Source organism: Bos javanicus, chromosome 27 (assembly GCF_032452875.1).
Source record: "Bos javanicus breed banteng chromosome 27, ARS-OSU_banteng_1.0, whole genome shotgun sequence".
In the NCBI taxonomy this organism is placed as follows: Eukaryota; Metazoa; Chordata; class Mammalia; order Artiodactyla; family Bovidae; genus Bos; species Bos javanicus.
The window spans coordinates 12,861,860-12,889,153 of NC_083894.1; the positions used below are offsets into that span (position 1 = coordinate 12,861,860).

Below are 27,294 nucleotides of genomic sequence, written 5' to 3' on the forward strand. Positions count from 1 at the left end.
CACCTGACATGCCTCCTGAGAAATCTGTATGCAGTTCAAGAAGCAGGAGTTAGAACCAGACATGGAACAATGGACTGGTTCCAAATTGGGAAAGGAGTACATCAAGACTGTATATTGTCACCCTGATTATTTAACTTATATGCATAGTACATCATGCTAAATGCCAGGCTGGGTGAAGCACAAGCTGGAATCAAGATTGATGGGAGAAATATCAATAACCTCAGATACGCAGATGACACCACCCTTATGGCAGAAAGTGAAGAAGAACTAAAGAGCCTCTTGATGAAAATGAAAGAGGAGAGTGAAAAAGCTGGCTTAAAACTCAACATTCAGGAAACTAAGACCATGGCATCCAGTCCCATCACTTCATGGCAAATAGATGGGGAAACAGTGGAAACAGTGAGAGATTTTATTTGGGGGGGAGGGTGCTCCAAAATCATTGCAGATGGTGACTGCAGCCATGAAATTAAAAGATGCTTGCTCCTTGGAAGAAAAGTTATGACCAACCTAGACAGCATATTAAAAGGCAGAGACATTAGTTGGCCAACAATGTCTGTTTAGTCAAAGCTATGGTTTTTCCAGTAGTCATTTATGGGTGTGAGAGTTGAACCATGAAGAAAGATGAGTACCAAAGAATTGATGCTTTTGACCTGTGGTGTTGGAGAAGATTCTTGAGAGTCTCTTGGACTGCAAGGAGGTCCAACCAGTCAATCCTAAAGGAAATCAGTCCTTAATATTCATTGGAAGGACTGATGCTGAAGCTGAAACTCCAATACTTTGACCACCTGATGCAAAGAGCCAACTCATGCTGGGAAAGACTGAAGGCAGGAGGCAAAGGGGATGACAGAGGATGAGATGGTTGGGTGGCATCACCAACTTGATAGACATGAGTTTGAACAAGCTCTGGGAGTTGGTGATGGACAGGGAAGCCTGGTGTGCTGCAGCCCATGGGATCACAAAGAGTCAGACACAACTGAGCGACTAAACTGAACTGAACTAGCTGTCCTGGCAACCCACTCCAGTATTCTTGCCTAGAAACTTCCAGGGTCAGAGGAGCCCGGTGGGCTACAGTCCATGGGGTCGCAAAGAGTCAGACACGTCTGAGCAACTGAGTTGTAGCAGTCCTACGTAATCCAAGAAAATATATTTTCCAGAATTCTATCTAAAATGAGTTATTCTATGATTATTAGCTTTCATTAAAGAGATGACATATGTGTAAAGAGTAAGTAAAAGGCATACCATCTAAGAAAATAGAAAAAAAAAAAAGAAATTTTTCAAAATGCAGTGTAAGAATTCTCTGAAGCAGATGAGAAGGGATTCACATTTTGTTTCTTATATGTGATATTCAAAGTCTGAATCCAAGCAAGATGGCAACTCTGTCTCCTTGACAGGGAGCTAAGTGCTCCCATTGGAAGGCATGAGCAAACTGTCTATGAAATGAGAGTGTTTGGGTAACGAATTATTCAACAGTAATTATTCTCTTTAGCCAGAGCTGGAATAAGTAGGAAGCATCAAATTTATGAATCTTCTTTCCAGGACAGACCTTAATTATCTGTCTTACCTTCTGTCATTGTCTCCCGTCAGCTTCCTTACTCCTCTGTTTGTTGTTATTTTGGTGTTTTTCTCTGCCTCTCCTCTGTAAAGTTGTCATAAAAGAGTTATTGTTCAAGTATGTGAACCATTCATATTGAGATCCTCCTCCCATCCAAAAGCATGGCCTTTTTGAAGTAACTTCAAAAATATTCTATCAATCAGATATTTGCTTTTTGAGTAGGAGTTACAAAGGCATCAAGAGGAAAATAGTCACTTAGATCTCTGTTTTGATTGGCTGAACCCCTCCAAATAATTTATATACGACTTGTAATCACAATATTTCTTGCCTGATGAGCTTCTATCTTTGAATCAATGATGGGGAAAAAAACCAATACACTAAGTTGTTGAGAGTAACCCCTGGGGAAAAGATTTCTCTATGAAAGCATTCTTACTGTAACTATTGGAAATCTGGAAATATAACAAAAAAAAATTGAAATTATGAAGCCACTGAAGGAAACTATTGCTTGAAATCGCAGTTGTCTCCCTCACAGCTTGACTCGATGACAGCTTCAGAGTTTATTGCAGTTGGCATGGATTGTTTTGGCTCACTAAATGGCAGTGATCTCGTCCGCCCTTCATTGTGTTCAAATTAATCAAAGGCTTTTGAAGAGATGGTTTCTGCGTACAGGGGGAAGCAACCTCATTGTGAAGACAGTTGCATCTTAAAAGGATACAGATGTATGAAAACATTTAAAAACAGAGTTCCTGCTGAGCATACTGCTTAGTCTTTCTTACAAAGGGACTTCTGTCTGTGACTTTTTCACCTTTTTTTTTTTTTTCTGATAACATAATCTATTAACAGTGCTGCAAATTTATTAGCCCAGTATGCACACTGCTGAGAGAGTTCTCTCAGCCAACGTTTTTGGGGTACTATCAAGCACAATATAAAATAACAACCCCAACAGTCTGTTTCTAAAACTAGAAAAGGATATATACTTTGCATCCTGGCTTTCCATTTTTATATGTCATGAGGGGAAAAGTGAAAAGTAGCTATATCATAACAGCATGAGTTGCTGATCAGGGCAAGTCTTAATATTCAAGGCACTTGTAACAATTGGAAATGAATCAAAATTACTGAAAGTGATCCTCTAACTCACTGAACTCTCTTATGCTCAGTGCCCTAACCATGCTCTGACAGGAAGTAGATGGATAAGAGAGGTAAATTAGTTATTTCAGGCTACTAGGTTACAACATGCTAAGACCACTGGGCGTTAATTGACATTTGAGGATGAACTGAGTCACTGAGCATATAGAGTCCATTTAATTGATAATTATGTGAATTTATGGGCTACCTGTCACATTTTTAATTCAATTCTCAGAAAGGACTCTAAAGGCCTTAATAGTATATGCTCCTGTGTGTTAGCAGCATAAGAATCTGTGGTTTCTATTAGCAATAGGAAGCTACTATCAAAAAAAAAACCAGATCCAGGGTAGTTAATACTTACATTTTTCCTTCAGAATATAGTGGAAAAAGCTCTATCAGCTATCTATCCACCATTTCACTGGTACATAAATTGATACACAGGGTTGTGAAAAGGCATTTGAAGTTGTAGTAAAATATTCAAGTGAAAAAATTGGAAGAGGGATTATTAGAGTTGAGATATTTGGTAAACTTCAGAAAAGAAATCTAATTCAGCAAATGTAATATCATATTTTATTGATAGTAAAATATCCCCAATTACAAAACATACAGTTAACATAATAAGTGCTTTCAAAAAAATCCAAAATGATTCATGAAATTCCATTTTATTTTTTTGCATGAAATGTGGAAAACATATGCCTTAGAACTCAGTGAATATGGTGATTTGGAAACTCAAGACCAATGTATTTTTTACTAAGAAATGTTTTAAACAGACTCAATTTAAAAAAAAAAAAAATCAATTTCCTCCTTGAAGTCTGTCTTCTTCTCTCCTACTTTTTTGTATCTGTACCATAGTTTTTCTCATAAAGAAGGGTCCACAGCATATGCCTATCTTTGATTCCAAAACCAAGCACAGAGATTGGCACAGAGGTAAGCTTGCCAATTAACACATATTTTAAAGAGTTCCATACAAGAAAAACAAGGTATTGTTAGGGAATTTTTAATCTAAATACTAAGCACAGATTTGCCAGTAGTAGGTTAATTTTTAAAGAAATATAAAAGCATTCCACTTAGTATACTTATTCCTATCAAAGTGTAACTAAATAATTCCCCCAATAAATGGGATATATGCAAAAGCTAATTACTAAGTTAACCTTGAAATGAATAAAGCTATCCATAATTATTTGAAAAAAAAAAAAAGAAGCAGGGGAAAACCAACCACTAGCTATTTAATGAAGGAAATCAGTGGTTACGTGTTGATAGCACTAGCAAAGATACATGTTAATTTGCTGGTCATCAATAGTACAATGATTAAGGTAACATAATTAAAAGGTGTGAAGGGATCAGAATGTAATTTATTTACCTTACAAAATGTCTAGATTGACAGCTCTGCTGTACAGATCCAGGCAGTAGAAGTGTTTCTTTACCATCTCATCTGCCAGTCAATCTCTAGATAAACACGAATTTCCACTAAGGACCAAGGCCAGGGCCTCTCTTCTAAAGCTGCCAGCCAAGTTGCTATTAGGATTTTTCATTATTACACTCCCAAAGTGGTTTAAAAGTGGAAAAATGCAATCAGTGTTTTGTGGATTATTACTCTAAGGCAGTGAATTTTAACCCTAGCCACACATTAGAATCACCCAGGGAGCTTTTGAAAAATACAGATGCCTAGGTCCACTCCAAGAGACATAGATTTAATTGGCTTGGGGTAAAGTCCCAGAAAAGATATTGCTTAAAAGCTCCCCAGATGATTTTAATGTGCAACCAGGGTTAAGAACCACTGCCCTAAAGGAAGATAAAATTCACAAATTCCCATGTTCACCCCAACAGAAAATGGAGGACTCCAGCCACTCTTAGACAATCTTCATCTCCCAGGACGGAAGTGTGATGTCAAAATGGCATAAAATTTGCAATCAGGAGACCTGGCTCTGATCTCTCATCTGTCATTTTCTGGCTAAGTAATTAACATTGGACAGACGAGTCCTGTAAAGAGAGGAATCATAGTGATGCCTCTCTGTCTTACCTTCCAGGATTTGGGGCAGAACTAAACAAGACAAGGTCATGTCCAAGAAAGCCCGAGGAAATGGCACAGCTGTGATTAGCATACCAGGCTGGCCATGCCTAGTTGGTCCTTGCAAATACAATATCACTTCAGCCGTCACTGGGTCTAATTGGCAGGTGTATTAGGACCCAGGAAGACCAGGATAACCTTGGAAAGTCAGTAGTAGTGACTCTTGAAATACAGTATTTTGCCACGTCTTCTTGCCCTCTGCCTATTAATTCAGCACACACTTGTTTACAAAAGAGAAAGAAAGTGTGTCGAGTTCAAGTTCAGCTCCATCCTTCTCTGCAAACAGCTGGGAGGTCTCAGCAGAGACAGACGCAAACACTGCTCCCCGTACATCTAGAGGTGTCAAAAAGTATCTCGCCCAGAGGCGTCTCTGGCACTGGAATAGCACTTTTTCCCTTTAAGATGTTCACTTAGCACGACCAAGGCTCTGTTGATGCTCCCTCCTCCACAGAGAATACCCCAGCAGATCAAGCAGTGCTTCCCAAAGCTCTTGTGTCTCTAACAGTCACTGTCCACACACAGAAGGTCACTTCCGTTCTCAGCTATTTAGAGAGGACTTCGAGGGTAACCCATACCAGGCTGGGCTCTGTGGCTGAAGGAGGGACCCCCGAGGTCCAGCGCCTCACCCCAGGGGTGGGGAAATCCTATCCAGGAAATGAGAGCAACCCCAATAAAACAATTCAAGAGCAGGACAAGGCCTACCGAGGCAAATAAAATCTTTTGCAGAGAGAGGAAATTTGAGAGTGGTTGCAAAGTAGACCAGCCGTTTTCACGTTGGTTTTTCTCAGGCACAAACACAGGGAAGAGAAAGATGATGCTGATATCTGGAACAGTAATTAGAACCAGCTTGTTTTGAAATAATGATGAGACCTCTTCCTCTGACTTCCCTGTAAAGGATATTTGCTGTGGTCTTGATGCCTCCAGTTAGGCGTCCAGGAGAGTACTACTTGCTTTTAGGAACCTAGATCTCTGCCTTAAACTTTTCTATGGAGGAAAAGGGGCAGGGCCATTTGTCTCACTAAACTGAATCTTTACAGTCTCCTTGGTTTCCAGAGAGAAAGTGAAAGGTAGACTGCTCCTGACATCACATGACCTTTGATGTGCTCTTTTAATAAATCCCTGATTTGCAGTCCTGTCCACCCATTGTGATGAAGGGACTTCCTGGATGGTCCAGGCCAGAGGCTCCTGCACCAGGGAAGCCCATTAGGTTTTGGTATCCTGAGGATATTCAATGGCATCCATACTATGTCTTCCAATACTAATGGTATTTGAATAGCACTTTTGTGTTGTTGTCCAGTCACTAAGTCATGTATGATTCTTTGTGACCCCATGGACTGCAGTACACTACGCTTGCTTGTCCATAACCAGCTCCTAGAGTTTGCTCAAACTCATGTCCATTGAGTCAGTGATGCTATCCAACCATCTCATCCTCTGTCGTCCCCTTCTCCTCCTGCCTTCAATCTTTCCTAGCATTAGGGTCTTTTCCTATGAGTCAGCTCTTCACATCAGGTGGCCAAACAATTGGAGTTTCACCTTCAGCATCAGCCCTTCCAATAAATATTCAGGGTTGATTTCTTTAGGATTGACTGGTTTGATCTCCTTGTTGTCCAAGAAACTCTGTTAACAGTCCTCTCCAACACCACAATTTGAAAGCATCATCTCTTTGGCACTCAGCTTTCTTTATGGTCTTATGTTCACTTTCATACATGACTACTGGAGAAACCATAACTTTGACTGGATGGAACTTTGTCAGCAAAGTTATATTTCTGCTGGTTAACATGCTGTCTAGGTTTGTCATAGCTTTTCTTCCAAGGAGCAAGTGTCTTTTAATTTTGTGGCTGCAGTCACTATTTGCAGTGATTTTGGAGCCTAAGAAAATCAAGTCTGCCACTGTTTTCACTTCTCCCCCATCTATTAGGCATGAAGTGATTAGATCAGATGCCATGATCTTAGTTTTTTGAATGTTAAAGCACACTATTTGCATGAATCCTCAAGAGATCCCAATGAAGACTTTGGCTCCCAGAGTTTCCCCAGTGTGAGTAAGCTCTGGGCACTCGTGGTGATAGCTGGTTTGATAACATGCCTTTACTGTTCGTATTCTCTTCCTTTCTCTCTGATGATTCTTTCATCTCCCATGTAATGCACTTAAACTTGAATTATTGTCTTAAGGTGTGCTTTAAGGGGGCCAAGACAGAGTCCTTTCCTTCAGGGACCTAGTGGGAAAGAGAAAAGCTTTCTCTGGGTGAGAAAAGCACCCAGATAATTTAGATGCCAGGGACAAGATCTCACACATGTGAGCAGAGGGTCCTATTTGATGTTGAATAGCATCTTGGTCTTCGGAGAATGCTGTTTATATGAACTTTCCAAGAGTCTATACTTACATAGTGGGTTTCTTCATTATAGATATTTTCTATAGGAACAGAGGCATCTGGCTTATATCTTATTCTCTCATTCTCTCTCATCTCAGTTCTTTCACCTATAAATTATGGAAAATAACATTGCCTTAAAGAAAAGAGATAAGGATGGGATTGTTATTGTTGTTAAGTCACTAAATCGTGTCCAACTCTTTGTGACACCATGGACTGTTGCCTGCCAGGCTCCTCTGTCCATGGGATTTCCCAGGCAAGAATATTGGAGTGGGTTGCCATTTCCTTCTCCAGGGGATCTTCCCAACCCATGAGTTGAACCCACATCTCGTGCATCACATGTGGATTCTTTACCACCGAGCCACCTGGGAAGACTGAGGATGGGATTAAATCACGTTATATAAATTGCCTTGCATAGTACCTGGCACATAGTAAACACGTAACAAATGTTTACAGTCGCTCAGTCGTGTCCGACTCTTTGTGACCCCATGAATCGCAGCACCTCAGGCCTCCCTGTCCAGCACCAACTCCCGGAGTTCACTCAGACTCACGTCCATCGAGTCAGTGATGCCATCCAGCCATCTCATCCTCTGTCGTCCCCTCTCCTCCTGCCCTCAATCCCTCCCAGCATCAGAGTCTTTTCCAATGAGTCAACTCTTCGCATGAGGTCCCTTCCCAAATAGACTCAAATCTCTAAATAGTTTATAGTCCTGGAAAGATTCTGGGAAATGTGACCCTATAACCTAGCCCCAGGCAAGGCCACTCCTGCAGATGTTAAGCTTGGATAGTTCACTATCCAATTGTTACTGTTTTCAGTTTCAGAATGATAGTTCCCTAATTACCTAAATTCTGGGGGACTATTTTGTTTAACTTCTCATACACATATAATCTCAACTAGACATCAGCCTCATTTGAATAAAAACTATTTTTAAAAATCATCTTTAAAATGTTCCGCTGGACTTCCCTGGAGGTCCAGGGGTTAAGATTGCCTTCCAGTGCAGAGGGTGTGGGTTCAATCCCTGGTCAGGGATCCCACTTGCTTCATGGCCAAAACACAGAACATAAACAACAGAAGTAATATTGTAACACATTCAATAAAGACTTAAAAAAAATTTTTTTAATTCCTCTTTCTCCCCCAAACTGATTTTTCATAATCTATGAAAACATTTGTTTTTCTGATTAAATATTACATTGGCCAAAAAGTTCATTCACTTTTTCCATGTTACAGAAAAACCCGAACAAAATTGTTAACCAACCCAATATATATGCCATAAAGATAAACAATAAACATTTTCCTTTTTCATATTTAAAAGTAGATTGTGACCTAAAGATAATTCTCTTTCTTATCCCTTGCTCTCCATAAATTTAAAATATTTATGATTAAAAATCTCTACTTTTTTTCCAACTTAACTAAAGGGTGGCAAAAATTAAAAGGTCATTTTGTAATCTGTAGGTGTAACTTTAGTAGGTCCATCTTTGATAGTTATTTCTGCAGTTTGATTTTCTGCTATACAAATTAGAAAAGCCAAATGGTGTATTATTTAATATTGTTCCATCAGTTATTTCAGAGAAGGCAATGGCAAGCCACTCTAGTACTCTTGCCTAGAAAACCCAATGGATGGAGGGGCCTGGTAGGCTGCAGTCCATGGGGTCGCTAAGAGTCGGACAGGACTGAGAGAATTCACTTTCACTTTTCACTTTCACGAATTGGAGAAGGAAATGGCAACCCACTCCAGTGTTCTTGCCTGGAGAATTCCAGGGACGGGGGAGCCTAGTGGGCTGCCATCTATGGGGTTGCACAGAATCGGACATGACTGAAGTGACTTAGCAGCAGCAGCAGCAGTTATTTGACCCTTAAAGCATTAACCCATAATTTTGATTACATGTGTTTAATGTGCAGTAAGCTGATTTTTGATATTTGAAAAAGACCAGACATAAAGGAATATTATCTCTACTGTAAAATATAAAAAACTAAATTAAGATAGCCCAGTCATTTTCAAAGATCACTGATCTTAATTTCCATATTTTTTCAAACTATGTGGAAATGTCATAAAATCTGCTTTCAAGCACATCAATCACAGAATATTGGGGAAGGAAGAACAAAGCTTGTAGAGAACAGATTCCATGATGTTGGTTAATTTATCAAGGAGGCTTGAAACCAACCAATATTTAATCAATTACACAAGGGATAAAATAGAGGTTGTGTGTGTAACCTCAGTCCAGTCCGACTCTCTGTGACCCCCACCCCAGGTTCATCTGTCTGTGGAATTCTCCAGTCAAGAATACTGGAGTGGGTTGCCATTTCCTTCTCCAGGCTTTGGCTTCCTGACCCAGGGATCAAACCTACATGTCCTGCAGCTCCTGCTTTGGCAGGCAGGTTCTTTAACCCTACGCCACCTGGGATACCCAAAATAGGGGCTACTCAGAGGATATTGCAGTGGGTGAGAAGTTACTGACTGGAAGCAAGAAACTAAGAGTTCAAAGGATTTCCAGGGTGGATTCAGCATGCTCTATACTGACTCTGTATGAAGCATGAGTGATATATATTAATGTTCAGATATAAATAAAGGTGACTGACACACACCTGCTCTTGGGCCATTCATGGTATGGAGGACTTTGGTGAAATAATAGGAAACAATTGACAATTTTGCAGAAGACTTTGTGTGCCTTACAGAGAGTACACAGTGCCTTAACCTCTCTGCCTGGCTGTCAGGACCCTCAACTTTATTTCTGATGCACCCTCCCACCCCCAGGTGCCAGACAATGCTTCAGATAAGCCCACCTTCTAACTGCCTCAAAAGCATAATATGCCTCTTGTTTCTCTCCCTCCCTCCACTGGAAATGTTATCCAGTGTCTCTAAGATCAGTCCCACTTCGCTAACCAGTGGGACTGACTAGCCTCAGTAACAGTCCTCAGTACTGATTAGCCTCAGTTACTGATTAGCCTCAGTAACATTTCCTCCACTGGAAATGTTATCCATTGTCTCCAAGGTTAGTCCCACTTTGCTAACCAGTGGGTCAGTCCCACTTTGCTAAGCAGCATAATGTGCCTCTTGTTTCTTTCCCTCCCTCCTCTGGAAATCCAGTGTCTCCAAGGTCAGTCCCACTTCACTAACCCTGTCCGTCTCTGAACAGCCATGAGCTGTCCTTCGTTGCTTGCAGAAGTCTAGAGGGTATATTGCGTGTGCTTCTTGTCTTCCAGACTACACTATGAACTCAGAGTAGACCAATGCGTTTCTCCTCTTATGTTCTCAGGAGTAGGTGTCAGAGTGCTGACTGTATGGCAGATTAAAATATATCTGTAAAGAACCTGAAGTAATGAAATAGGAGACTTACAATATGGTCTTTGCTTAAAAAAAGAAAAAAAAAAAAGAAATCTGACATCATTGTGTTCATGAGAATACAGTATGCAAAGACGTGGTTCCTTTGTGACAGCAATTGTAACTCTAACAAGTCTGAAGCATGAGAAAATGAGTTGGTTCACCAAAATGGCAACAGGGAAGTGATCCGTTGACTGCTGTTTTCTCCCGACTCCCCTTGCCCCTAATGCTTTGAGCCCCGCATCACTAGCTCTGTCCATTCAAATGCTAAGTCCCTTTCCTCTCTATCCCCTGGTGGCTCTTCCTCTCCACAGCTGCTGCTTTCACTCAGGTTTCCGTGTATTATTGTTCAGCTGGGCTGCTGTTTTGACTTCCAACTGGACTCTGCCTCCAATCTCCCCACATCACCCTAAAATGTGGAGTTATCTTATTGGAAGAAAACCCAGATCTGAACCTTGGATCCATGGCTCGTTGTTCTTTGGGGTTAAATCTGAACTCATTGGCATGCTTGCCAGGTCCTTCAGGGATGGCCCCAGCTTCCCCAGCTCTCTCGTCTCTGTCACGTTCAAGTGTGATGCATTCACATGTTGAACAGGGAGGGGAAATCTTTGCTTTTACACCTCCACACATTTCATTTTTCTCTGCTTGCTGTTCTTTGCGCATCTACTGCTTCTGGAAATTTTATTTACCATGACACATTCAGTGATGTTCTTAACAACTAGCACTGACCTGTGGATTAAATTAGATTGGAATCACTTGGTTAGATGCCTCTTCCTCTCTAGGCTGTTGCTTCTCAAGGGCAAGGGGCATCCCTCTCTATCTGACTCCAAACACAGCACTTGGCACCTGGTTGAGAACTTATTAAATCTTGGTTTTAAAGTTAACTCATTAATTAAGGCAACTCCAACTTGGAGAGTATTCAAGTACAGGAATTTTTTTGAAAGTCTGCTTTGAAATCTGCAAGCCAATTGCACTTTTTTTTTTCTAATTTTATTTTATTTTTAAACTTTACATAATTGTATTAGTTTTGCCAAATATCAAAATGAATCCGCCACAGGTATACATGTTGCACTTAGAGTCATGCAGGCTGGAGGAACAAAACTAAACTCATAAGAAAAAATAAATTTGCTAAAACAAATGGAGGAAGCAGGGAAGGGAATTTTGATTGCCCGTAGCATCTGCCCCTACTGCCTTATTCCTAGTCACTGCTCAACAAATTCTTATTGAATCAAACCTTTTATTCTCCAGCTCAGACATATGGCATTTTCAATAACATATCCCTGTGTCATGTTTATTTGTTGTAGAATAAAGAGAGATGCCCAACTCATTCGACTAAATCTGCTGCTATTTCAAACGCATTGCTTCCTGTCCTGTCAGTCACAGACCGTTTTAAATATGGGCCTAATCACCGGTATTGCAGGGGGCTTGCCACATCAGGGAGTTGGGATGCAGGAAGGTTCAGAATCTCAGCAAGTGTGGATCTGGGCTCGGAGGCACCAACTGGCTTTCGAGCAGCCTCCAGCTGGCAAGCACCTGCACCTGGGATGCAGGCTCCCCAGGACAAGCTCAAGTTCCTGCCCTTGGCCTTGGCATGGGTAGGGGAATAGCTGGCCCCGTAGCCAACTTGTGAGTGATCTTGTCAGGCATTCAGGCACCAACCACTCTTTGTGAGGTGGACTAAAGTGTCAGATAGGTGGTTATCTTTCCATCAGAGAAAAAAGGCGCATGCCCTCCCTCAGCCTGTTGGGAACAGATTTGGGAGGTTGGTTTGAACTGGATTGTTTTTCAAAATAAGATCTCTAAAACAAAGGATGTCTTATTTTTTTATTACTTTTCCAGTGTCACTTTTCAATTCTAGGATGTTCAGATAAACTAAAAATTTGGCATGTACCTAAATAGAAATCAATGTAGAAAGTTCTTTAACTTAAAAAAAAAAAAAAAAAAATAAGCGTCTGTTTTGACCGAGCACTCTGCTTTGGGAAGGACAGATACAAAACTGCAAGGGAGAAAGGGGACACCCAGCAAGCCAGTAAGATCAGTTTAAAAAAAACACTGGTGATCAGTGGGGTGGCTTGTCACCATCAGGGTCACCCTCAAATTCTAAAATGTGTCAACTATTAGGTCACCTTTATGAATTAATTTATTTTAGACTCAAGAAACTGAACTAGATTTTCCAATTTAGTTCATAAGATACAAATTATATGTAGTCTACATATTCACTTCTATATGGTTAATTATAACTAAATTTATCTAACAATGGTCACAGTATGGTTATAGTCACTGCTCATGCATGTACTCTACTGGTATTCTAATCTAGGTACTAATTTCCTATTTTTAACAGAGAACCAGTTTCATTTTCCATTTTCTATACTGTCCTTTCATGAATGTATATTTACACTTGTTAGTGAATTAATTTCACACAGTTAGACTTCAACAGTCATTAGTGTCATAATGATTACAGTAATTATGTGAATAATGAAGCTCAGGTGATCAGAGAGAGATGACTTACTGTATGTGATGGACAAAGTCAACCACTATTGGCGACCAGTGTAATCAGTTCCAGGTTGCTTAGCATGAGTTTAAAGATGTTTTCCTGTAATTCAGGAAAGTATATTGTTTATTCACCTAAAATTTGACAGATCTAATTCTCCACTTATTTAATGAAGAACGTGATGAGGCTTGCATGTTTACTAAACCTTGTTATTTTCTAGTTATCAGTAGTAAAACCATTAAGGTACATAATTAAAAGAATTAAAAGGATGTGTATGTAATTAATATAAATGTCACAAGTTATCTTAAGTAGCCAGATGTGGTTAATTGTCTGATTAAGAATTCAGAACAATGGATACCATTATTTGCATCAAAAGTGGTGCCATGTGAAGTTATATCTTCAGAGATGTATTCTGCTGCTGCTGCTAAGTCGCTTCAGTTGTGTCCGACTCTGTACGACCCCACAGGCTCCTCTGTCCCTGGGAGTCTCCAGGCAAGAACACTGGAGTGGGTTGCCATTTCCCTCCCCAGTGCGTAAAAGTGAAGTTGCTTAGTCGTGTCCGACTCTTAGCAACCCCGTGGACTGCAGCCTACCAGGCTCCTCCATCCATGGGATTTTCCAGGCAAGAGTACTGGAGTGGGTTGCCATTGCCTTCTCCGGGATATATTCTAGGTGATCCCAAATCCTTTGTCTTTTTGACCTTTGTATCTGTAGTTGACTTTCTCTGGAGCCCTTTCTATATAGCTTTCAACTGTGGGAAAGCAGTGATGGCAAAAATAAGCAATTAAGTCCCATGAATATTATCTGATGGACAGTGAACTCCTTGAGGACAAAATTGATTCTCATTCATTGTTTTCTTCCCAGAGTCTTTTCCAAGTAATGTTTGTTACACTGTTTTCATACACACATACCCTACCTCCTCTTTAAAAATTATCTGAGTAAGAGGAAGGGGACACATGTATACTTATGGCTGATTCACCTTGTTTGTGGCAGAAACCAACAGAATATTGTAATGCAATTATCCTCCAGTTAAAAATAAATTTAAAAATTCCTTTAATGTAATTCTAGTCTACAGTACTCATACTCTTATTGGCTGACTTGATATGTTGTTGTTATCTTGACATACTTATCTATTTATAAAATGAACTAGTAGCCATTTATAATTTTACACATATATACCATTCCTCACTTCTTCTATAATTCAAGGCCTGTTATTATGCACCACAGGAATTTAAATTTTTAAAATAATATATGTCATTTATGTACTTAGGTCTTTCAACAATCTAGGATGCATGTCTGCTGTGTCTAAGGGATGAGTTCAATTCTTTTTTCCATAAGAATCATATGAATGCTTCATCACGGCATCACTTACTGAAGAGTCCATCCTTGTCTCATTCATTTCCAATATCACCTTGACATTTATCCGTTGTTCATCTATACATGGCTCTGATTCATGGATATAATTGTGTTCCATTGTCCAGCATGTGCAAATATCAAAATATATCAATACTCCAGCTCATGATATCTAATATCTGGTAAAGCCAGTGCCCCACCTGTTTTTTTGTAAGATTTCTTAGCTATTCTTGGAATTTGTTGTTCCATATACATTTGGATTTGGTCCATCGAGTTATAAATTTTTTTTTATATGTCCTTCTTCGGGAAAAGGGAGTTTAAACTAAATCCATAGTCCAACTTAAAGGAAAATTGACATCTTTAAGTCACTGATTTTACTGATCTATAAATATGGTCTATCTCTACCTTCATTGAGGACAATTTCAATGTTGACAAAGTTTTATAATTTTTTTATTACAATCTTGCACACATTTTGTTTACAACAGGAGGTTTTGGATGCTGCTGTGAGTGGCATATTTTAAATTTATCTTCTGATACTATAGCATAAAAATGCAAATTATCTTGTGTAATAATTAACTTTCTGAGAACCTTACCAAAATCTCTTCTAATTCTAATAGTTTATATTGAAAGATATATAGACTGGCATAATATTTATTAATAGAAACAGTTTTGTTTGTTGCTTTCCAATTTTTAAACTAGTTTTTCTCTTGTCTTATTGGACTGTCTACAGCTTCTAAAATAATGTTGAATAGAGGTCGTATTAGCAGCCACCCTTAAAGAGTGATCTTAAAAAGAGTATCTTCAATGTTTCACTATTTTGTATGATAATATCCTTTTTAAAATGTACTTCAATTAATATTTCAAATTTTTAAGAGTTTTTTCATGAATGTATATTATATCACATCTATTTTCACATCTATTGAGTTTATTTTTCTCCTTAATCCATGAATGTGGCAAACTGCATTTAAAGATTTTTCTAATTTTAAAACCATGTTATTAGTCAGTGTAGGTTAAGCTGTGCTGAATTAATAAGCATGCCCTCAAATCTCAGTTAAAACCAATACATGTCCAGCAAGGGACTTAGGCTTATTTTAGTCACTCCAGGACCTGAGCTAATGGATGAATCATCTGAATGCATGCTTTCATGATCACTGTAACACAGGAACAGAGCATAAAAAGCCTTTCTTGGGCAGTGAAATGCTCTAACCCAGAAGTGGCTCGTGTCTCTTCTGTCCACAGCCCTTTCGCCTGAACTACTTATATGGATGTGGAGAGATGAAACTCTGCCACATGCCCAACAGAAGTGGAGATTCTGAAATGAGGGTCCATTAGGAGCCTCTGCTACACTTGCATTTCTGAAGCCACATAACTCTGTCCTAAGAGTTATATTTCTATGCATTACTGGATTTCTCTTGCAGCTATGTTCATGAGTGAAACTGTTATGATATTTTTTTCATATTTTTGCTATGTGTTTTAGAGATGGAGTTTTAAAATGTACATACATTTGGCAGTCTTCATTTACAATTGTTAAACTCATCAACTGAATTTTTCATTTCAGTTATTGTATGTTTGATATTGAGTTCTTTCTTCATAGTTTTCTTTTTCATTTCTTGAGACATTTTAGGCATACATATTTTATATTCTGAGGCCGATAATTCTAGTATCTGAACATTTGATAGATTTACTGCTGTTGCTTCTACTGACTCTTGCTTGTGATGTCTTATTTTCCTTGTATGTTTTGTATTTGTTTATTGTTTTTACTTTCTGGATTGCAAACTATTTTTATATAAATGTGGAGAACCTTTAAATAAGACTAGAATTAGAGTAGATTATTGGTATGTTATGTAGACATGTTTACTTAACAGCTGGATACTATGTATTTCCAGGTTAGTGTCTTTGTCTCTATAATTACTTTCAGCAATTTGACACTGTGTGTCTTAAAAAGGGAGATTCTTTTTGCTACTAGTGAGCAAGAATATTGTGCACCTTAAAAACAAGTTAAAATTCAAGTGGCAGGAACTTGCAATAACTTTTAAAAAATGTATAAATTCACATTTTGAAATTGCATTTCTCAAAGTGTGTTCAAGGGTCAGCTGCAACAGGGCATCTAGAAAAGGTAATTGAAAATATGTATTTTTAGGCCCCTCCTCAGACCTGCTGAATCAGAATCCCTTTAGTAATACCAATAATCTCCATTTTCAAATAAAGAGTGCTCATAATTCTCATATATCAAAGAGTTTGAAAATCACATGCTAATGTTTATTTTAGAAAGACAGATTTGGTTTTATGTATTTGTTTTTCTGGCACTTACATTCATCCCACACAGTAGAGTATTTCTCTGCTATTTCAATTCTTTTATATTTTTTGTTTTTTAAGTATTCTTTAATACTATTTCATCTGAAATTGAGTTCTTAAGTGCTATTTAAAGCAATAATAACATACTTCTGACATTTCTTCTGTCCGTTTGTTTTGCATATACAGAAAATGTAACATAAAGCTAATTTGGAGACTTCCTTCTTTAGAGAGCCAAAAAACTCTTATCAATACCTCAGTTAAGTTTATATACCACTCACCAAAGAAAAAAATTAAAAAGTTGACATCTATAAAAATAAAGGTTCTTGAATGTTAGCAGCAGACAATCAGCGTTTATTAACTGTTGAAATCTAGGGTTCAAAATCAACTTTAAGAGAATTGCTATAAAGTAATATTGACTTTCAATGCATTAAATACAAATTTAGTCACGTGTGAATTTTTTCTTCATTTTTCATATCTAAATATATGTTTACTAATCTCTGTAACTTTTTTTTCTGAGTTAGAGACTCTTGATTACAAACGACATTAAGAGAATATGTTCTGCTGAATAACATTTATAAAAATTTGTTAATAAATAAAAAACCTTGTCAAATGTAATAATTTAAAAATTACAAAAGTAATCAGATAGGAGATAATAAGCTTGGTAAAATTTGTTATCTACTACAATAGAAAGACAATGGAAATGAATTTTAAGTATTATTTTTCTGTTTATTACCTATAAAAATCAAATCAGAAATAAGCTACTTTTACCTGTTTATCAGTGGTCATATTATACTTTTATTTCATTAATTTCTATTTTATCCTAAGCCTCAATTCTATTTTAAGCATCTAATTCTCCATCAATCCGTTTAACCCATTCTCTTGTTTTATTTTTATAATAAGTTTTCTGATCAATAGGACCTAAGTGCATAATTAACCAATTCCTCATATATGAATTTTATAATAATCTCTGAAACAAAATATCTGTACCATATCATAAATATTTCTCTGCAACTCCCTCTTGGCTAATCCGTTTACCATTTAATGCTCAGTAGCAAATCATATACCCACTCCAGTGTTCTTGCCTGGAGAATCCCATGGACAGAGGAGCCTGGTGGGCTGCTGTCTATGGGGTCGCACAGAGTCAGACACGACTGAAGCGACTTAGCAGCAGCAGCAGTAGCAGCAGCAAATCATATGCATGAAGCAGGTGTGCTCTGACTGAGCATCCCATAGCTTGTTCAATTAGTCTAAGATATTAAGAGGTCACCTGAGCATTATCACAATTGTTTTATGACATACCAAGTCCAGACATCTCCAAGGTGAATCGCATGGTATATAGTATTAAGTATGCTTCGAATTCTCTTTTTTGAGGAAATGTTAACATTAAAATTGTTTATATTGATGGTACTGATCACTAACGTATCATGGGCAATATGATGGATGGACATGGAATACCAGTTGTATTTTTCCTGAGTGAGCCGATGGGATCAGAATTCAAAAGGAAGCTCATAAATGAACCAATGAGGATAGAAATGAGTGAAGGACAAAACTCTATTTTTACTCACTCTACATCCCCAGAGTGTTCTGTTACAAACAGATTCCATCTTCTCTAAGTTCCTTTGACTAAAATCTTCTCTTCACTTTTAGGGACTATATTAGATGAACTCGTTATTCTATTCCCTATTGTATTAGCTAAGCTTTTCCTTCAGTAGCACAATTTATTTTTATCTCAAAATTAGTAGCAGCTTTATGACTTTTGACAACTTCATATCACCTTCAAACTCTCATCCTTACACTCACCTTTAGATACAAAATGTTCAAATTCAAACTATATTCTCTTTTGAAATACCAATTAAATCTAGAGGTGATATTCAGGTAGAAATGAAAGTAGAAAACACCTGAGCTTTACTTAATAATGTTATCATCAATCTCTATGCCTGGGGACCAACTTTTGGTTGGAACATAGTCCTAACAAATTCCTTCTAATGTGTTCATGACTTATTTCCCTTGGATGGAATCCAAGATGCCCCTGCCACATACTAGCTTCTGGATGATATTCAATCTTGTCAGGATGGCGCTCCAGTATACTAAGAACTTAAGTCTCATATTTTACAATATTTTTAGCCTTCATTACATTACAGGTGCTATCTATAGCGTGAAGGAAGGGATTTTTAATTATAGCACTTAGAGCTTGAATACCAAATAGAAATATGCCACACAAGAAAATTCCAGATCAAATGACCATTGTTCTAGTGATTTCATAGAAACTCCTCAAAATAATTTTATTTTTTTAACTCATAAAGAATAAAGAATACAGGTTATCTAAACAATATGTGTAAGGAATACAGGTTATCTAAACAAGTTTTAGAGGCAGATGGAAAATCATGACCATCTCCCAAGATGCTCTTCAGAGTTAGTGGAATCTTTCTCAGGAACCACTTTCCTGATCAATCCATCCTGTCCATAAAAACACATTTCAATTGCCCTCTCTGAGCCTGCTGCTGATATTTGTACTCTTCCATTATGTATGAGTCTTTGCTTGTTGCATAGACAAACTGCATTGTGCTCCATTAGTGATTTTCCATTTCATGCTAAGCTTTGCAATTTATTAGTGTTATTTAGGCTAATGTGCTATTATTTTGCATATTTTATGTCATTTGTTATTCATGCAATGTGATACTTAAGTATTGGGGATCAATAAGTCTTTTACACAGTTTATAAATTTGTATGATTAAGGAGTAAATCAATTAAATCCATTACCACATTGAATTTGTTTTGAGAGTTGTTTTCTAAGAAATGTAGCCTATCCTTTTCAAAACTTATGACTATTTTTTCAAAACTTATGACTATTTGAGTAGCAGAATTTTTAAGTATATTAACACAAGTATTTGAATGGCTGCATTAAGCTCTTAGTAATAAAATATAATTTGCTTTTGAATTATGAAATGCTAGTGATAAGAGTTAGCTAATTTGGTCCAAATTTTGCTATTAATCAGGAAATCCATAGAACACATATACTTTATATTTCCTTTTCATTCTAGTGCTTGTCTTAAATGTTGGAATGTAAAATTGGCTAGATAAATCTCTGTATTTGTTAGACTACAATGCTAGTGGATAGAGAAGAGAATATCGATCATATATTACTACCTGTTATATATATATACATATATATATATAAATACAGAAATAAATACAATGTTTTAACATAACACCAAGTGTTTGAGAAATATTCCTGTCCAGCACACTTAACTTGCCATTCTTCTGTATCAAGTATGTGGAAGGGTACATAGATCTAGTTATAGAATCTGTAACTGTAACTTAGTCTTAGGACCAAGACCTGCCTAGATTCATGCATTTATTAATACTCTATCCCTAAAAATAGGACTTGTTTCAGCAAGAAATTGTGTTAGTTCCACATTAATGATAAGCCATTCCCTGAGTTTACTGCAAAGACACATTAATCATTACTACAGATTTCATTCTGTATTCTTGATCCCTAATCACTAGAAAAGGACAAATCTTCACTCAGGGAAGAATTATTTAGTGGCCGGAGTCTCTTGGTCAGTCCTCCTGGCATACTGTAGCTTTCTTCCTTTCCTTGCTTACAAACTTTCAGAGTCTGCTGATTACTATTCATAGTAAGGCTTTCTATCATTTCTGAAAAATCCTCATAAACTCTGTACCTTATATGCATGCTCTCTTTCACCACTGTGCTTTTTATTTTGGGGCATTTGACATCTGTTTTCTATATTATTTTTACTACATTTCAGTTTCTCTTTCCTGTTTTTACTGTTTCCCTATGTGATTTTCTATAGATAATTTTAACATGTTAGAACTACTTATTGTACAAAATTCCTGAGTCACTTGGAGTTTGTCTATAAACAAATAAAAAATAACCATATATCCAAAAAAATTTTTTTTTAATTTAAATGCTTTCAACTTTTTTTTTAATGTAGCTTTGGGAAGTTATAGAATATGGCTAAAAAATTAAACTTTTCTGTGGGAACATTCCAGAAAAACCTTCTAGATTGTTTAACAGAATATATCTTTGTAAGACTGTCTCCAGGACACATTACTATCAAATAAATTTAATTTTCCCATTGACTCAGCTTAAAGATTTATTAGGAATTTCCTTTGAATTATTTTAGTCCAGTGTTTTGAAGATGACTAATAATAGCAGGACCGTTTTACCTGGGCTTGCATTTTTTCCAGTAGTTTTTCCCTTTTATTCCAGAGTAATGGATCTTATTTTCTAGTGTTCATTAATTTTTCCTCTGAACAAATATTTATTGACTGACCACTGTGTTTAAGACTCAGACCAGATGCTATGGACATGACAAGGGAAAACCTCACACAAGGTCTCTGCTTTCAGCATAGCTTGGAGCCCAGGAATCTCTTTACAACCAGCACCACAGGTGACAGTGATCCTCACGGAACATGGACCACATATGAGCAAACAGTATGGTAGTGTACAATCCCGGTTAAGTATAGAACTGGTCAGTTGTGCAATGAGTGAATAAATCCTTTAAAGAACAGTCACTATATGAACCAAAATGACAGCTAAAATGAAAATTGTTTTGTTCACAGCAGTATAAACAGTCGCCGCCCTCCCCTCCCATAGGTCCTGTGTCCCAAGGTGCAGCCCAAGTGGGATTTGCAGTGTCCTTGCTGCCCTGTGGTAAGACAAGGCTGCTTTCAGAACACCAGCAGCTGGAAGCTTAGTGGCTACATTGGGAGGAAAGTCATGGCTCCAGAATTTCCATATGGATCTCTTTTAGATATGAAAATCCTATCCATATGGAAGGAATTATAACAGAGAATACAAGCGAATTAGTAATTTCACAGCTTTACATACCTAAACCTTTAGCATTAAGGTAATTTTCACTGGTTACATTTAGAAAAAAGTAAACCTGCCTTGTTATTGAGGTTCAGTATCTCCTTTTAAGCAAAAATAGGCATTGTGCCATCATCAAATGAAAGGTTAAGGGATAATCTGAGTAGGTATTATTTGCACTAGTTTCTCTTCAATCTGTCCCCAACCCTACCCTTCACACTGGCATTATGTGACCCGTACTTTTTTTTTAAGAAAAAGCTAAATATCCTTAGTAACCAACATCTTTGTATTTGTTTCTTATCTTTTCCCCTCTTTTTTGGTTGTATTAATTCATTAGTATTGATTATGGCATATACATTAATATATTATAGGCAGACCTCAGAGATATCATGGGTTCAGTTCTGAAAGACCATCATAATAAAGCAAATATCACAAAAAAGCAAATCACATGGTTTTTTGTCTTTCCCAGTGCATATAGAAGTTATGCTTATACTACACTAGTCTATTGAGTGTGCAATAGCATTATGTCTAAAAAAAAGTTTACACCTTAATTAAAAAAATTAAAATAATAAATGATCAATTAAAAAATGATCATCATCATTTGAGCCTTTAGCAAGTCTTAATCTTTTTGCAATAGTAACCTCAAAGATCACAGACACAAAGTCAACACACACTATTGGAAAAATGGCACCGATAGACTTGCTTGATGCAGAGTTGCTACAAGCCTCCAGTCTGTAAAAAACATAGTATCTGTGAAGTGTAATAAAGAAAATCACAATAAAATGAGGTATGCCTATGCATATATAGAAGATAAACATGTAAACAAATTGTATATATGGCTATATACTGACTATATAACATATACTAACAAGATAAGTATTTTTGATAAATATACTGATATTACACTATATGTATATTTGTATACATATGTATGAGGAGGGCATGGCAAACCACTCCAGTATTCTTGCCTGGAGAATCCCATGGACAGAGGGGCATAATGGGCTACAGTCCATGGGGTCATAAAGAGTCGGACATGACTGAACAACTATCACTCTCACTTTCATACATATATATATCGGTTCAGTTCAGTTGCTCAATTGTGTCTGACTCTTTGCAACCCCATGGACTGCAGCACACTAGGCTTCCCTGTCAATCACCAACTCCCAGAGCTTGCTCAAACTCATGTCTATTGAGTCAGTGATGCCATCCAACCATCCTCTGCCATCCCCTTTCCTTCCTGCCCTCAATCTTCCCCAGCATCCAGGTTTTTTCCAATGAGTCAGCTCTTTGCATCAGGTGGCCAAAGTATTGGAGCTTCAGCTTCAGCATCAGTCCTTCCAATGAATATTCAGGACTGATCTTTAGAATCGACTGGTTTGATCTCCTTGCAGTCCAAGGGACTCTCAAGAGTCTTCTCCAGCACCACAGTTCAAAAGCATCAATTCTTCAGCGCTCAGCTTTCTTTATAGTCCAACTCTCACATCCATACATGACTACTGGATGTCTCTGCTATTTAATATGCTGTCTAGGTTGGTCATATATAGAGATAGATAGATACGTAGATAGACGATATTTACATATGCAAAACAATGGCTTCCAAGACCTTAAATAACACAAGGGATCCTGACCGTCTTGGATACAAGAATGGCAGTAGAGAGTAGGGCTGTCAATAGGGATCCTGTGAGCTAATGAGACAATTCCAAGAGTACGACTGCAGATTCCCTATAGCCAATGGATTGGAACATGTAGAACAACACACACATCTAGTTGTGTGAACTCCAGATGGAGAGGCAGAAAATAACCCTTTGGCACTAAAATTTACATTTCACTCATAAACTGTGCAACCAGGCATTCACATTTCAGCTACAACAAGGGGAGGCCTCTGAGCTAATTATTAATAAATCAGGACTAAAACTATAATGAGGGGGAAAAATAGGTTAATATCTGAGTCCATAACTAAAGGGGACACATTATTCCCCTAATCCATGAATGGAAAACAAATGAATATAATTGAAATTACTGATAAATCAATTTCTTATTTTAAAAGATGAAAACACAATGCTATCTTAAAGATGTGAGAGTCACAAACATCTCCGTTGGGCTGTTAATTTCTTTTGTAAATTTTGAGAACAGAACTAATCAAAGTGTGTACACATGTTCACAAAATTATACTGTTGCCTCAACTGAAATATTTTCAGTGGTGACAAGCAAAGTCATGTCTCTATTGTTGTCACAATAGTTGTCTTTAAAAACATAAATCTCTAGAGAAAATGATTAATTAGATTTCAATTATGCTGCAGGAAAAAATGTACTTTACATACTCAACATACTAAAAAGCATTATAGTGTTTCTTTAATGTGTTTAAAAATTCAAAAATGTTTTTAAAAGCCACTTAAAAAGTCAAAGCAAAAGCAAGCTAATGGAATATGGTGTCATCCTTCAAGTTGATGTCTGTTGAGTTTACCCAGGTCCTTTTGTGTGACATTATGCAGACATTATTGAAATTTTTCTGAATTATCTTTGAAAATTCTGAAATACCCATTATGATCTGTTGACAGACACAAAGATAATCCCTATAAATTTTGCCGTGACTTGCAGAAAACTGAAATAATGTTACGCCTATTTAAGAAGAAAGTATATTAGCAAGACATAACTGCTGGTTTTGGTTTGCTTGCATTTTGAAATTAAAAGTACCTGTCCCTTTCCCTCTCTTATTTCATTAATGAAGTGTACATTCTCAAATCTCACTCCCATTTCTCCTTTCCTGTCTTTTTCTCTCCCTCCCCCTCCCTCTCCCCTCCCTTGCCTTCTCCTTTCCATATTTCCCTTTTTTGGCTTTTTTTCCCTGCCTTTATGACCTCATCTTTATTTTTAACTTTTTTGCATTCCCTTCTTAGTCCTGATTCTCATTGTGTCTTTCTCCTCAGTAATCCTTTCCTCATCTAAGTAGAAATTATAAATGTTTCTAACAGCTTTAACTGTATTATGCTAGTCAGTATGGCTTGATTAAAAAGAGAATTTTTTTTAATAGCACAGACTAAATCATCTTACATGCTTTTGATAGAAACTTGATACATTTTTGCATCAAATGTGTCTAGAAATAAATTTTGATATTTACTTTTTTCAAGTGACATTTAAAATATTTTTAAATGGCATTTGTTTGAAAAGCTACATAGGAAGCTTACATTTCTCAAAATTTGTTTTCAAAGTTTAACAAAAATCCATATTTCTACAGTTTAGTTATACTTTTATAGTAAGATATTTTTAAAAATTATAATGCTTACCAATCTGTAAATCATATTGCTGTTATTTTTTATATATTTGCATGAATGCATATAATCTACCTAATTTTTTAATAGGTAAATTACTGCTGCTTTTGTGAAATATATTATATATTCTACATCTTAAATGTTAATATCAAAATATTCAAAAATACAACAGGTGAAATATTTTTCTTGGAACATTTTCCCTATTACACTAAAAAAAATCCTTTGTTTTTTAATGTGTTTAAGAATAGCCCAGGTTACCTTTCTTTTGATACAATTTTGGAGTATATTAAATTTATTGCCTGTTATTTTCAATTTTCTCCTTCACTCCATTCCACACAGCCAAAATTATTTAGTTTCCAAATTATATTGCCACTGGAAGTGAAGCAGTTTCATTTCAAATGGCCTGTTTAGCTGGAGAGAAGAGACAGGCTGAACCCAAAGTCAGAACTACTACTAGAAGTAAGGCAAACTGTATTTCCAGTCTTGCCTCCTTCTGGTGCCAGTGATCCACGGACCACTGAGGTGATCCTGGACCACTTAAAGGGACACAGGTGAGACCCAAGTGTCAGCCTCCTTCCCCACTTCAAGGGTTCCCTTAGATCAACTTTCCTCTCGATGTATGGCAAAAACCACCGCAATATTGTAATTAGCCTCCAATTAAAATAATTTTTAAGTACTTCTTTTACAAACTACCATAATGTGACATTCTAATGCCCCCTACTATCCTATGAGTCTAACTCACGTTAACATTCATGCTCTACACCCTCCCAACACCCAGCAGTGCAACCCACAGAACACAATCAACCACAGTGGTCACGTCCCAAAGTCCAAGTTATCCCATCCAGAAATGTGCCTTGAGAGCATGGGATGGGGTTTTTCCCTTTCCCAAAGAGAAAATATGAATCTCAAAGAATTAAAAGAAGCAAGAGCCCACAGTCAGTCCTGATGGATCTTAGCAAACAGGAATGCTGAATAAAGGTTGGAGATAAGCAAGTTAGGTGACAAAGCAGTCCCTGTTCTGTGTTTGGAGGAGTGGAGAACTTGAAGTCAAAATTCTGTTATTTTAATTCATCCATTTATTTACAGATATTTACAGTTGCATACCTCCTGAGTGCTAAGTGCTATGTTCAGTTTCTAACGCCACTCTTTGACTGTGGGACCTGGGGTAAATGACTTAATAAGCTTTCAGAGATTCACTGTTCTCATCTGTACAATCAGAAGACAGAACCTGGTTTTATTTGTTACCTGAGGTTTTATGATGAGGTTCTGGGTGATATTTGTGGAAGCATTTGTAACACTAGAATTTATCAGAAAATCAATTTAAGTTATTCTACTGTGTGGTTCTGGTAAGGATTTTTGCCTTCAAAAGAGTTAATGTCAACATTAGAATGAAGCAGTTCAAGCATGGAGTATGTAGTTTAGCACTTCAAATACACCAGGCAGGCTTTGCAAATATCATAGCATCTCATTTATTTCTAACAAAAACAATATGAAGTTGCTACTGTAATTATCACCTTTTTTCTTTTATAGGTGACAGATAGTAAATAAGAAACAGCTTAAAAGTAATGAAACTGGGCATAATGGCAAGGGTTGAAGAACATTATGAATTCATTGAATGCTATTATACACTTAAAAATGGTCAACACAGTGTATTTTATGTTCACAGTAAAAAGAAATCAATAATAAGGTAATGAAGCCAAGAACCCAGATTAGACAGTACAAATACAGCATGAGTTGAGATAATTGAGCAGGGAGCCTGGTGGGCTGCCATCTCTGGGATCCCACAGAGTCGGACACAACTGAAGCGACTTAGCAGCAGCAGCAGCTAGACTAGTAAGATAGGATTACTTCAAAAGCAAATGGAAGTTTGTAGATAACAATTATAGTTTTAGCTACATGAAACAAATATCTGAAATATTCTGTTTCTGATTCTAATCAAAGTACTTTGCTTTATCTTAACTTTGTTAAAATCTCAAGATGCCAAGCTAGAATTATTTGTGAAATTCTTTCAACTGTATTTGGTTGTATGTATTTAAACCTTGTTCTAAGAAAATATAAGTGATGCTATAGCATTTGCAGTCTAATCGTAATTCATTTTATAATGGCAATCTCAAAACACATTTGTTAATTTTGTTAATTATATCACTGTCATTGACTTTCTAAGCTCACTTTCACGTTTGGTGAAGAGATACTTATGACATTTAGTGTTTAATGTCATTAGCTTTTTTTTCTGACTTAGGAGGAGAATATTGTTCATCAATTTTGTATCTAATGGGAAGAAGGGCAGGATGTGAATATACCTGTTGACCATACACGAGCTGAAAATCATGGTCATAAATAAGTAACTGTGATCTAAAAGGGAAACCAAGTATTCCAGGGGAAAATGGTCCAGAAGGGTTAAGGGGAGGTTCTTTGGCAGATTTTTTTTGCCCAGTGTGCTGTAATATCTCTTTCCAAAGCATATTGGCAAACTACACTGAACAATCTTGATAAGAAGGATTTAATTAAAATGCTATAAGCATAAAATCTTTGCCTTCGTGCTATAGAAGATTTTGTCAAAAGAATTTTATTACAAACCTAGCAGGATTGTTTCAATGTTTTATTCACTTTCAGCCATCCCA

At 37.1% G+C, this 27,294-nt stretch overlaps 1 protein-coding gene across 1 annotated transcript in view; it reads left to right on the forward strand.

Moving 5' to 3' along the window:
• TENM3 (teneurin transmembrane protein 3) overlaps positions 1 to 27,294 on the forward strand; it is a 997,728-nt gene that overhangs the window by 79,912 nt on the left and 890,522 nt on the right. The gene's annotated exons all lie outside the window — the stretch shown is intronic.